Raw genomic sequence first — 14,350 nt, forward strand, 5'->3', positions numbered from 1 at the left:
TTCATTTGTATCGGCCTCTTAAAGACGCCGATACAAATTAATACAGGGAACTGGGTCACGGACGCCGATTTTTGCCGATTTGGCAAACCGGCTGTTATTTTAACAACCGGTTCGCCCGAACCGGACAGAACCGGCTGAATCCCACCCATGCCCACAGGTGCGTGCTAACATGATATTCAATGCAGCATCACCAGCAGTGATGTGGGTACCTGTGTCCGCAGTTAACGCTGAGCTGAGTGTCCCGCACTTATGGTCATGCGCAGTATGAAGCCGGGTCTCTGCAAATGTTTGCTCCCCTTTGTCATCAGGGTGGCCAACATGCAACACCAGATCTGAATGTTTATCTTTTTCCAGATACATGGTGAGCTTATGAGAAAGATGGTGTAAAGCTCCCACACCTTTATTATAAGTTTAAACTGAATTTCATAACCTATTAAAACAAATAAAGGCCTTTTGAATCAACCCCTTTATGACGGTCTTACGGATTAAAACGGTGGCAGAAAAAGGTACTTATGCAAGATCGCTGTTTTAAAACGGCGGCTAGAAAAAAGTGAATAGCGCCCTCCAGTGTCAGAAAATCTTTAGGGTTTCAGCTACCGGGGGTAGCTGAGATCCTGGAGATCATGATTTGGATTGTTTTTTTCCAGTCCCTGGTCACGTGATTATCGGTATACACCATATACCAATGATCACATTATAGTAAATGGCAACGCCGGTAAAAAATGATTTATCTCCCACCTGGCATGATCAAACATGTCAGATCGGAGATAAATCTCCTCCCCGGGTCCCCTCCAGTCCTTCGGTGTTGCCAAAGTGCCCCCTTGACCCCCACCCCCTCACAATCATCCAAGATTGCGGTGCGCACGACCAGCGCACCTGCCGCATTTATCATCCTCCTCTCATTTCTGTAGCATGTGACATGTCACATGCGACAGAAAAATTGTCCCCAAGTCCTGTCAGGTCACCCACTGTCACCCCGTCATCCCCTGGTCTTCCCTGCTACCTGCTGTTGCTCTGGTCCTAGCGATCCCTCATCTTCCTTCTGAAAAGATGGAGGCCGCCTGTGTGATGCCCCAGGGCTGTGGGGTACCCGTTCCCGGGTGTGCAGTGCGCAGGGGGGGATTAGTTGTGGTCGCGGCCCATGCCTGGTTCCTTGACCCTGGGGGTCGGTCCGATAAAAAGGGGTGAAACAAAAGGAAATAAAAATAAAAGAGTTCTCGACTACGCCACTTGCGGTGTGCGGCCAGGTTATTTAGGCCACTGCAGGGTCCTGCTGGGGCTGATCGAGTAGCGCAGGCCCCAACAGTGGATGATGAGGGGGCAATGCTAGGGGACAGTCAGTGTATGGGTACGGAGGCGAGAAGGAAACAGTCCACACCGGTATTGTAGTTTTAACTTGCCTGTTACTTGTGGCTGGTACCTGGACCCGCTGGTGCCAGTTACAGGTGTTCCCGCTCCCCTTGTTCTCCATGCCAGCTATGACCTGGGTTATCTGTCCTCCATGCACTTGTTAGTGGTGGTCTCCCATGGCTTAAAGCTTCTGAAGAGCCCCTCCGTTTCAGTCTTGGTCCTATTGCAGAAAGCCTTGACTATTTAATGCGTGAACTTCTCTCCCTTGTCCCAGGTCCCCTCTTTGCTGCTGATGCTTCAGACTCTTTGGGTGGTGTAGGATCCTTGAAATCCCCTCACCTGGCAGAATTAACAGTTGACCATAAAGTGTCCCGCTGTCCTAGGGTCTGCACCCCGCCTTGTGCTGAGTCCTGTGAGCCTTGGTTCCAGACTTCCACAGGCGTCCCGCAGTTCCTGGAGTATTACACTTCCACAGGTAACCCACGGTTCCTTACTCCACAGTCCCTCACTCCGGTTACAGTGATCCGTTGTTACTTCAGGTCTTTTCTGTATGTGCACTCTCCTTGACTTCTTCCTCCACACTCCTTCTCTTCCATCTCTACACCATTTCTTTCCTTCACTTCTAACTCTCCTCTTCACTTCATCCCAGCAACTTCCCAACTGACCACTCGCCCCTCCCCTTGCTGGGTCTCTCCCTATAGATTGGGTGGCAGCTATCCAATCAGTGCCCATCCCTTTTACCTGTTGCTAGGCAGTCTCCCAGTCTGGTGTTGGGGTTGTGTATGGCCTGAAGGTGCTGGTGTGTTGACTGGCACGGATATTCCGGGGTTTGGGTTTCCACAGGTTACATTTTGTGGCACCTGATTCCTCAGTGGTGCTACCCATGCACAGAAAGTGTCTGTCAGCCAGCTCCTTGCAAGCAGGGAAGCTGAGCTCATTGATGCACATACTGCTGTACTATAGACCTGGGGAGCGTGACTGCTGTAATCTTCAGCCACACTCTTCCCATGGAGGACCTGCTGCTCCAGAAAATGGGGAATACGTTCTCTGAGCATGCCCCTCATATTTAGGAATAAGGTTACTGCAGGTCACTCTGCCTTTGGTTGGACTGGGGCAGTGTGAGTGCAGTATTCTCAGAACACTGCACCCACACTTCTCACATGGAGAGCTTGCTCTTCCAGAAAATGAGGGATACATTCCCTGAGCATGCCCCCATATTGTGGAAGGTCCAGAGTCATCGTGGGACCTCTAAAATGGATTACGGTGGACCAGATTTTTTTTCTTCTCAATAAATTGGTGAAAGAGGGAATGTATTGGGGAGCGTTTTTTCAAATAACATTTTTTTTTTTTTTAATATTTAACATTTTTATTAATTTTCAAATAAGATAGTTAAACAGAAACATTCAAGTTACATGGGGGAATAGTACATCGATACATTAATCACAATAAATGTGGGCCCACCAGTGAGAATAAATCTCTTCTTCTAGTGACAACCATCCAGGTCACTTCAAAACTGAAAATATTGTAACAAAGTGACCCACCCAATTTTCATTCCCCTTTTATGTTTTAAGACATACACATAAAGAAGGGAAACAATTGTTCCCCACACACATGAAAAAGAAACACCTAAACAAAAGATCTTTAGAAGGAAAGATAGTGTAAGGGAGAAAGGGGAAGGGGGGATTAGGATCCCATGGGAACCTCCACCTATTAGGTCCAAAATACAAAATTGCAAGGCGTACAGGTGCCTCTCATCCCAAGTATGGCTGCAAAACCGCGCACTAACTCAGATTCCAGAAGCCTGGATTGGTTAAGAAAGGTTCCCAATGAAACCATTTTATAGCATTGGACACTACATCGTTGCGGGACTGTGCCAGTATCCTTTCCATCCGATAGATCACATCCACTTCCCCCACCCATTCCTCCAAAGTCGGGGGATCAACCCATTCCTCCAGTGTCGGGGAATTACGGTCTTGGCAGCCTGAAGGAGGTGTCTGAGCAGAGATTTTTTGTACAATTTTTTAGATAACGGAAACATATATAGGAGGAACGCTTCCGGTCATCTGGGCACCACGATCCCTGATATCTCCTGGATCGCTTTCAGGACCCCATCCCAGAAAGCCGCCAAGACCGTACAAGACCACCATATGTGGGTTATGGTACCACCCTGCTGTCCGCATCTCCAGCAAACATCCTGCACCTCGGGAACCATCTGTGGAGCAGAGTGGGGACCCTATACCACCGTGATATAATTTTGTAGCTCGTCTCCTGAGACCTGGTGGTGGTCTCTGCAGACGATCCCCCAAAATCAAGGGGAGCGACAGTACTGTACCCTGCAACATGGAGCACGCGCAAAGGTGTTCCTTTGGTGGCCCCGAGAAAAGAGGCAGCGGATACCCCAGGGGGAAACCTCGGGTTGTCTGTTATTGGCATTAACGGCCCCATGGGTTGCAGTAAAGAGTGTTTCTCTCACGCAGCATGCAATGTTCGCAGAGTCTGTTCCACCCCGTAAGCAATAGTAAGTTTACTTTTGTTCAGCAGGGGCCAAGTCCAGGGCAGCATCAAGACTGATAAGGAACAGGTGTCCTGGGCAATGCGCACCCATAATTTGGAATTTCTATTATGTAGCAGATCAAGGGTCCTCGCATGTGCTACCGCTAAATGGTAACTCCTACAGTCCGGTAATCCCAATCCACCCGCGTCCTTCGGACGGGTCAAAACAGAGCTCCGTATCCTTGGACGACCCTTGGACCAAACAAATTGTGTAAATAGCTGCTGGACTTTGCACCAGAACGATGCAGGAATGTGGACAGGCACCGTCTGCAGAAGATATAACAGCCTAGGCAGGGCCGTCATCTTAAGGGCTACAACCCTGCCAAACCAGGACATGACTCCCCGATGCCACGTGTTAATATCCTTCTCCAGCCTGATGAAAAATTGTTGGAAATTAAGATGGAATAGCCTGGAAAAGTCAGAGGGTATAGTAATGCCTAGGTAGTAAATGCTATTACTTTGGGGCCACTTACAGGGGAAACCAGACCGCAACACCAAAACTTGATGCCGAGGTAGGGTCACATTGAGGGCCTCCAACGTCTCCAGGTTAATTTTAAACCCTGACCATCCACCAGAATCTTTCCAACTCGGACATCAACGCAGGAAGCCCAGCCGTAGGGTTGGATAGATAAATCAACAAATCATCCGCAAATGCAGAACATTTATATTCCTTATTCGCAATCTGAATTCCTCGGATGTCCGTGTTGGCCCAAATGGCCGCCATCAAATGCTCCATTACCAGAATGTATAATGAGGGGGATAGAGAGCATCCCTGTCGAGTCCCATTGCGTATCGTAAGGGGAGGAGGGGAGGGTACCATTTATTTTAATGCGAGCAGACGGAGATCGATAAAGCGCCAATATTTTAGAGGTAAGGTTAGGCCCCAGATCTAAATGACTTAGCGTTTGCGCGAGGGCCTCCCATGATATTCTGTCAAAAGCCTTTTCGGCATCCAGGCACAGAACCATGAGAGGGACCTCTTTTGCATGGGCATGATGAATGATATCCAGTGTCTTCAGAGTGTTGTCCCTGGCTTCTCTTCCGGGGACAAAATCGATCTGGTCTGGATGTATCAGATCTGACAGGAGGGGATTATATCTATTGGCAATAAGTTTTGCATAGAATTTGAGATCTACATTTAGGAGAGAAATTGGTATAAAGCTACCGCATGCATTAGGGTCCTTCCCCGCCTTGGGGATGACCCTAATATATGCTACTGTGGAGTCTGCTGGGAAAGAGAAAACCTCAGAGATGGAATTAAAAAATTCCAGCAACAAGGGGGCTAGAAGTTCCGAAAAACATTTATAAATTTTTGTCGTCATACCATCCGGACCCGGTCTCTTATTTACCGATGCTTCCTGAATGACCTGCTTAAGTTCCTCCTACGTGAACGATGCCTCTAGGTCCTCAATTATGGCTGTGGACATCTTTTTAAAAGGGGAGTCAGGAGCATAAGTGCTGCCTCCGGAGGCCACAGGGGGCGGGTTTAGGTTATATAGTTTAGAATAATAGCAGCGAAAGGCAGCTGCAATATCGGGTGTAGTGTGCACTAATTTATCCATTGAATTCTCAATGCATGGGATTAGGGATAATGCCTGTTTCGCCCATATCGCGTTTGCTAACAATCTCCTCGGCTTATCACCAAAATCATAGGATCTGCTTTTACCTATTTGAATAATGTGCCTATAAGCCTAGTCCATCAGTTTCTTAAGCTCTAGCCGGGCTCCTAAGAGCACTCTCAGATTAGTGGTATTGAGCGCACGTTTATGACGGAGTTCTAAACTAGTGACCTTCTGGAGGGCATCTTTTATGTCCTGTGACCTCTGTTTTTTGATCCGCGAGCCGTGTTTAATAAATATTTTCAGAACACTGAACCCACACTTCTCACATGGAAAGCTTGCTCTTCCAGAAAATGAGGGATATATTCTCTGAGCATGCCCCCCATATTGTGGAAGGTCCAGAGTCATCGTGGGACCTCTAAAATGGATTACGGTGGACCAGATTTTTTTTCTTTTCAATAAATTGGTGAAAGAGGGAATGTATTGGGGAGCGTTTTTTCAAATAACATTTTTTTTTTTTTAATATTTAACATTTTTATTAATTTTCAAATAAGATAGTCAAACAGAAACATTCAAGTTACATGGGGGAATAGTACATCGATACATTAATCACAATAAACGTGGGCCCACCAGTGATAATATATCTCTTCTTCTAGTGACAACCAACCAGGTTACTTCAAAACTTAAACTATTGTAACAAAATGACCCACCCAATTTTCTTTCCCCTTTTATGTTTTGAGACATACACATAAAGAAGGGAAACAATTGTTCCCCACACACACGAAAAAGAAACACCTAAACAAAAGATCTTTAGAAGGAAAGATAGTGTAAGGGAGAAAGGGGAAGGGGGGATTAGGATACCACGGGAGCCTCCACCTATGAGGTCCAAAATACAAAATTGCAAGGCATATGGGTGCCTCTCATCCCAAGTATGGCTGCAAAACCGCGCCCTAACTCAGATCGCAGAAGCCTGGACTGGTTAAGAAAGATTCCCAATGAAACCATTTTGTGGCATTGGACACTACATCGTTGCGGGACTGTGCCAGTATCTTTTCCATCCGTTAGATCACATTCACTTCCCCCACCCATTCCTCCAAAGTCGGGGGATCAACCCATTCCTCCAGTGTCGGGGAATTACGGTCTTGGCAGCCTGAAGGAGGTGTCTGAGCAGAGATTTTTTGTACAATTTTTTAGATAACGGAAACATATATAGGAGGACCGCTTCCGGTCATCTGGGCACCACGATCCCTGATATCTCCTGGATCGCTTTCAGGACCCCATCCCAGAAAGCCGCCAAGACCGTACAAGACCACCATATGTGGGTCATGGTACCACCCTGCTGTCCGCATCTCCAGCAAACATCCTGCACCTCGGGAACCATCTGTGGAGCAGAGTGGGGACCCTATACCACCGTGATATAATTTTGTAGCTCGTTTCCTGAGACCTGGTGGTGGTCTCTGCAGACGATCCCCCAAAATCAAGGGGAGCGAGAGTACTGTACCCTGCAACATTAAGCACGCGCAAAGGTGTCCCTTTGGTGGCTCCGAGGAAAGAGGCAGCGGATGCCCCAGGGGGAAACCTCGGGTTGTCCGTTATTGGCATTAACGGCCCCATGGGTTGCAGTAAAGAGTATTTCTCTCACGCAGCATGCAATGTTCGCAGAGTCTGTTCCACCCCGTAAGCAACAGTAAGTTTACTTTTGTTCAGCAGGGGCCAAGTCCAGGGCAGCGTCAAGACTGATAAGGAACAGGTGTCCTGGGCAATGCGCACCCATAATTTGGAATTTCTATTATGTAACAGATCAAGGGTCCTCGCATGTGCTACCGCTAAATGGTATCTCCTACAGTCCGGTAATCCCAGTCCACCCGCGTCCTTTGGACGGGTCAAAACAGAGCTCCGTATCCTTGTTGACCCTTGGACCAAACAAATTGTGTAAATAGCTGCTGGACTTTGCACCAGAACGACGCAGGAATGTGGACAGGCACCGTCTGCAGAAGATATAACAGCCTAGGTAGGGCCGTCATCTTAAGGGCTAAAACCCTGCCAAACCAGGACATGAAACCCCGATGCCACATGTTAATATCCTTCTCCAGCCTGATTAAAAATTGTTGGAAATTAAGATGGAATAGCCTGGAAAAGTCAGAGGGTATAGTAATGCCTAGGTAGTCAATGCTATTACTTTGGGGCCACTTACAGGGGAAACCGGACCGCAACACCAAAACTTGATGCCGAGGTAGGGTCACATTGAGGGCCTCCAACTTCTCCAGGTTAATTTTAAACCCTGACCATCCACCAGAATCTTTCCAACTCGGGCATCAACGCAGGAAGCCCAACCGTAGGGTTGGGTAGATAAATCAACAAATCATCCGCAAATGCAGAACATTTATATTCCTTATTCGCAATCTGAATTCCTCAGATGTCCGTGTTGGCCCGAATGGCCGCCATCAAATGCTCCATTACCAGAATGTATAATAAGGGGGATAGGGGGCATCCCTGTCGAGTCCCATTGCGTATCGTAAGGGGAGGGGGGTAGGGTATCATTTATTTTAATGCGAGCAGACGGAGATCGATAAAGCGCCAATATTTTAGAGGTAAGGTTAGGCCCCAGATCTAAATGACTTAACGTTTGCGCGAGGGCCTCCCATGATATTCTGTCAAAAGCCATTTTGGCATCCAGGGACAGAACCATGAGAGGGACCTCTTTCGCATGGGCATGATAAATGATATCCAGAGTCTTCAGAGTGTTGTCCCGGGCTTCTCTTCCGGGGACAAAATCGATCTGGTCTGGATGTATCAGATCTGACAGGAGGGGATTATATCTATTGGCAATCAGTTTTGCGTAGAATTTGAGATCTACATTTAGGAGAGAAATTGGTCTAAAGCTACCGCATGTATTAGGGTCCTTCCCCGCCTTGGGGATGACCCTAATATATGCTACTGTGGAGTCTGCTGGGAAAGAGAAAACCTCGGAGATGGAATTAAAAAATTCCAGCAACAAGGGGCCTAAAAGTTCCGAAAAACATTTATAAATTTTTGTCGTCATACCATCTGGACCCGCTCTCTTATTTACCGACGCTTCCTGAATGAGCTGCTTAAGTTCCTCCTACGTGAACAGCGCCTCTAGGTCCTCAATTATGGCTGTGGACATCTTTTTAAAAGGGGAGTCAGGAGCATAAGTGCTGCCTCCGGAGGCCACAAGGGGCGGGTTTAGGTTATATAGTTTAGAATAATAACAGCGAAAGGCAGCTGCAATGTCGGGTGTAGTGTGCACTAATTTATCCATTGAATTCTCAATGCACGGGATTAGGGATAATGCCTGTTTCGCCCGTATCGCGTTTGCTAACAATCTCCCCGGCTTATCACCAAAATCATAGAATCTGCTTTTACCTATTTGAATAATGTGCCTATAAGCCGAGTCCATCAGTTTCTTAAGCTCTAGCCGGGCTCCTAAGAGCCCTCTCAGATTAGTGGTATTGAGCGCACGTTTATGACGGAGTTCTAAACTAGTGACCTTCTGGAGGCATCTTTTATGTCCTGTGACCTCTGTTTTTTGATCCGCGAGCCGTGTTTAATAAATATTCCCCGAAGGACACATTAGAGAGCCTCCCATTTAAGGGCCGGCGCTGTGGTGTCTGATGTATGATCTGTGGCAAAATTAGTGACAGAAGACTGTATTTCTGAGGCACAGGACTCATCTAAGAGCAGAGACTCATTCAGCCACCAGGACCTCACTGTCTTCGTCATGGAGGGCACACGCACGGAGCAGAATACCGGGGCATGGTCCGACCAGAGGATATTTCCGATCCCCGTATTGGAGAGCCAAGACAGCGCATTATGCTGAACTAGGATGTTGTCCAGACGGCTGTACGAGTCCTGCGGGTGGGAATAAAATATAGCTCCTCTCTGAGGGATGTTGAATTCGCCACGCAATGGAGTAGTAATGGTTTTTAATCCGCTTAATAAATGAGTAGGATAAATTGGATCAGCTCTTGGAAATATCCAAAGCCGGGTCCAGTGTTACATTCAGGTCCCCGCATAGGAGCACCGGACCTCTCACCCAAGGCCAGGGCGGTATCTATTAACTTAGCGACAAAGAGCCCCTGGTTCTGATTAGGGGCATACGTATTAATTACCGTGAAAACCTGATTACTGAGTGAACATGCCGCCCACCTCCTTCCTTCCTACTTTTCCAGTGGACGGAGGTAAGGAGATGTTTGTCGTTCCAGCGGCGTCACACATAGCGATGTGTGGTGCTGCAGGAACGACAAACAACATCGTTACTGCAGCAGCAATGATAATTGGGAAGAGGGGGGCATGTCACCGATGAGCGATTTTGAATGTTTTTGCGACGATTCAAAATCGCTCATAGGTGTCACACACATCGCTAAAGCGGCCGGATGTGCGTCACAAATTCCGTGACCCCAACGAGATCGCTTTAGCGATCTCGTAGTGTGTAAAGCCACCTTTAAAGTGGGTCTCCTGAAAACAGGCCAAGTGTACCTTGCGTTTGTGTAGATAGTATAGGATCTGAGCCCGTTTCTCCGGTTTATTGAAACCCTTCACGATGAAGGAAGCGATGTTCAAGTCCGCCATTCATGATACTGCTCGGTTTCTGTGTTTGCCAATGGAGTAGACCTAGACTTCCATGAAGGGCACCCGTGGTTAGAACAGGAATAGAGATGGGGAAGGAGGGAAAGAACAAAGAGTAAGAAAGAGATAAACATAAACAAGCAGAGGTACCGCCTCTGCGTTTAACTCAAAGCGCTTAGTAGCGCACCCTGGGAACATGCCCGCTTCACACCAGACAGGCAGAGGTTTCCAACCTATGTGGGGGAGAAGGTGGTAAGGCATTGTAAAAGAACAGCTCCTGCACGCATAGGTAAGCACTAAAAAAAAAACCAAGGGATAAACATGTAGAAAACATCGGCATCCGAACAACAATTATCTCTAAAGTGTTGGAACAGTTGACAGTCACATTATTCTGCAAATAGATGGCCCAGGCACTACAGGAGATTGCCATGACTCTTCGCTCCGAAACCTTCTCACTGACAGAGGGTAATCAGACCCAGGGGGAATAAACCGAAATCAGCAGTCTACTCCTCGTCCAGGTAGAACGGGATCTAGGTGTTGTCCCGTGAATGGTGTTCTCGGTCATTCCTGCCATGCGTCAACCTGTTACTCCTCCTCCTGCTTGATCCACAGCTACTTCCTCCAGCTCCCATACAGGCCGCACGGGAGCTTCAGCTGACAGGCTCCTCGGTTCAGAAAGGTAAGCCTTGATATCGGGTCCCTGGAGAGCTGGGCGGATGGAGGAGCAGGTCCTGGACCGTCTGGGATTAGTTTTGCCCATGTTAGCAGATGGATGCCGGTGGATATGAAGTTAGTGCTGAGGAGCTGATACAGAGCGCGTCCTCACTCAGCCATGTCCAGCCATGCTCCCCCTTGTCTTTTTTTTTTTGTTACTGACTGGGTTATTCATGTCGAGTATCTGTTAGATGCCGTGACATCACTAACTTCTGGGCTTGATGCCAAGTGACATTACACAGCTGGTATCAACCCCATATAGTACCCCGTTTGCCACTGCACCAGGGCAATACGATGAGTTGGGGCGAAGTGCCAGGATTGGCACATCTAATGAGTACACCACTTCTGGGGCAGCTGTGGCCTGCTATTTTTAGGCTGAGAAGGGCCAATAAGCATGGACCTTCCCATCCTGAGAATACCAGACCACAGCTGTCTGCTTTACTTTGGCCTCTAGTCCAATTTGGAGGGGACCCTATGTTTTTTTATTACTTATAAATAATTGAAAAACAGCATGGGGTGACCTCCAAATTGGATTACCATCCAAGGTGAAGCTGATAGCTGGGGTCTGCAGGCTGCAGTCGTCTGCTTTACCCTAGATGGCTGTCAAAAATGGGGAGACCCCACGTGTTTTTTTTTTTTGTCTGACAGACATTCATGTGGTTTCTGGCCGTAGAAGGTCACAACATCTGGCTGCACAGAATGTTCCCTGATTTTCCATTGTTCCTGCTGTCAGTATTCATTGGTATAGGTAGCCTTCCTGCTGGATTCATCTCTCTCCCTTCTGGACCCAGCAGGAGCTCGACTTCCACCCAGCTGTTGATTATCAGTATTCCCTTGGTGTTTAAATATCCCTTCCTTACTTTGGACAGGGCTGGTGATAATTTCAGTTCCTTCAAGCCGAAGTTGCAAGCAGGTGGTTTGTACTCCTGATTAGAGTTGAGCGCGGTTCGCGGTTCGAGGTTCTCCAGTTCGCGGCTCGAGTGATTTTGGGGGCTGTTCTAGATCAAACTAGAACTCGAGCTTTTTGCTAAAGCTCGATAGTTCTAGATATGTTCGAGAACGGTTCTAGCAGCAAAAAGACCAGCTAATTACTAGCTGGCTTTCCGCTGTAATAGTGTAAGTCACTCTGTGACTCACACTATTATGAAATTTCAGTGTATAGTGTGCGGGAACAGCGCATTCAGATCACTGCTGTATGGATAATGGCGATCGTCATTTTTTTTTTTTTATCCTTGTCCTCCTTCCCTAAGCGCGCGCGTGTAGTGGGGCGGGCCAGCATGTCAGCCAATCCCAGACACACACACAGCTAAGTGGACTGTTAGCCAGAGAAGCAACGGCATGTGTGATAGGATGTCCATGTCACATGTCCCTGCATTATAAAAATGGGTATCTGCCCGTCCAGACGCCATTATCTCTTCTGCGTCTGGGTGTCAGTCACCACAGGAGTAGCTCCTGTCTCCGATACTGCTGTGTACACTCTATACACAGCGCTGTGCAGAATAGGGATAGAAGTTTCTATCAGTCCTTTTAAGGGCTAATACTGGCAGGGTCAGAGGCATAGGTGACAGGTCCGTGAAAACAGAGTTTAACAGCTACACAAGATGACAGCGTCTGTGTAGCTAAGGTCAGGGATTTCCTCGCTGCATTTCCCCATTAGGAGGGATAGAAAGGCAGGCTTCCTTTCCTCTACCCAGAGACCCACAACCCTGCCACTGTACCCTCTTGCCCTTTGCACACTCAAACTCATTGTTACTAAGCCATTATACTAGCAAACACTGAGTGAACTTAGTGGCATCCTAAACATGGCTGTTGGACTTCTGTATTGTCCCACTAGTGCAAAGATATTTGCAGCATGTCTGCCTGCATTGCACACTCAAACTCATTGTTACTAGGCCATTATACTAGCAAACACTGAGTGAACTTAGTGGCATCCTAAACGTGGCTGTTGGACTTCTGTATTGTCCCACTAGTGCAAAGATATTTGCAGCATGTCTGCCTGCATTGCACACTCAAACTCAATGATACTAAGACATTATACTAGCAAACACTGAGTGAACTTAGTGGCATCCTAAAAGTGGCTGTTGGACTTCTGTATTGTCCCACTAGTGCAAAGATATTTGCAGCACGTCTGCCTGCATTGCACACTGAAACTCATTGTTACTAAGCCATTATACTAGCAAGCACAGAGTGAACTTAGTGGCATCCTAAACGTGGCTGTTGGACTTCTGTATTGTTCCACTAGTGCAAAGATATTTGCAGCACGTCTGCCTGCATTGCACACTCAAACTCATTGTTACTAAGCCATTATACTAGCAAACACTGAGTGAACTTAGTGGCATCCTAAACGTGGCTGTTGGAGTTCTGCATTGTCCCACCAGTGCAAAGATATTTGCAGCACGTCTGCCTGCATTGCACACTCAAACTCATTGTTACTAAGCCATTATGCTAGCAAACACTGAGTGAACTTAGTGGCATCCTAAAAGAGGCTGTTGGAATTCTGTATTGTCCCACTAGTGCAAAGATATTTGCAGCACGTCTGCCTGCATTGCACACTCAAACTCATTGTTACTAAGCCATTATACTAGCAAACACTGAGTGAACTTAGTGGCATCCTAAACGGGGCTGTTGGACTTCTGTATTGTCCCACTAGTGCAAAGATATTTGCAGCACGTCTGCCTGCATTGCACACTGAAACTCATTGTTACTAAGCCATTATACTAGCAAACACTGAGTGAACTTAGTGGCATCCTAAACGTGGCTGTTGGGTTTCTGTATTGTCCCACTAGTGCAAAGATATTTGCAGCACATCTGCCTGCATTGCACACTCAAACTCATTGTTACTAAGCCATTATACTAGCAAACACTGAGTGAACTTAGGGGCATCCTAAATGTGGCTGTTGGATTTCTGTATTGTCCCACTAGTGCAAAGATATTTGCAGCACGTCTGCCTGCATTGCACTCTCAAACTCATTGTTACTAAGCCATTATACTAGCAAACACTGAGTGAACTTAGTGGCATCCTAAACATGGCTGTGGGACTTCTGTATAGTCCCACTAGTGCAAAGATATTTGCAGCACGTCTGCCTGCATTGCACACTCAAACTCATTGTTACTAAGCCATTATACTAGCAAACACTGAGTGAACTTAGTGGCATCCTAAACGTGGCTGTTGGACTTCTGTATTGTCCCACTAGTGCAAAGATATTTGCAGCACGTCTGCCTGCATTGCACACTCAAACTCATTGTTACTAAGCCATTATACTAGCAAACACTGAGTGAACTTAGTGGCATCCTAAACGTGGCTGTTGGAGTTCTGCATTGTCCCACTAGTGCAAAGATATTTGCAGCACGTCTGCCTGCATTGCACACTCAAACTCATTGTTACTAAGCCATTATACTAGCAAACACTGAGTGAACTTAGTGGCATCCTAAACGTGGCTGTTGGAGTTCTGCATTGTCCCACTAGTGCAAAGATATTTGCAGCACGTCTGCATGCATTGCACACTCAAACTCATTGTTACTAAGCCATTATGCTAGCAAACACTGAGTGAACTTAGTGGCATCCTAAAAGTGGCTGTTGGAAT

This window comes from Anomaloglossus baeobatrachus, chromosome 2, assembly GCF_048569485.1.
Source record: "Anomaloglossus baeobatrachus isolate aAnoBae1 chromosome 2, aAnoBae1.hap1, whole genome shotgun sequence".
In the NCBI taxonomy this organism is placed as follows: Eukaryota; Metazoa; Chordata; class Amphibia; order Anura; family Aromobatidae; genus Anomaloglossus; species Anomaloglossus baeobatrachus.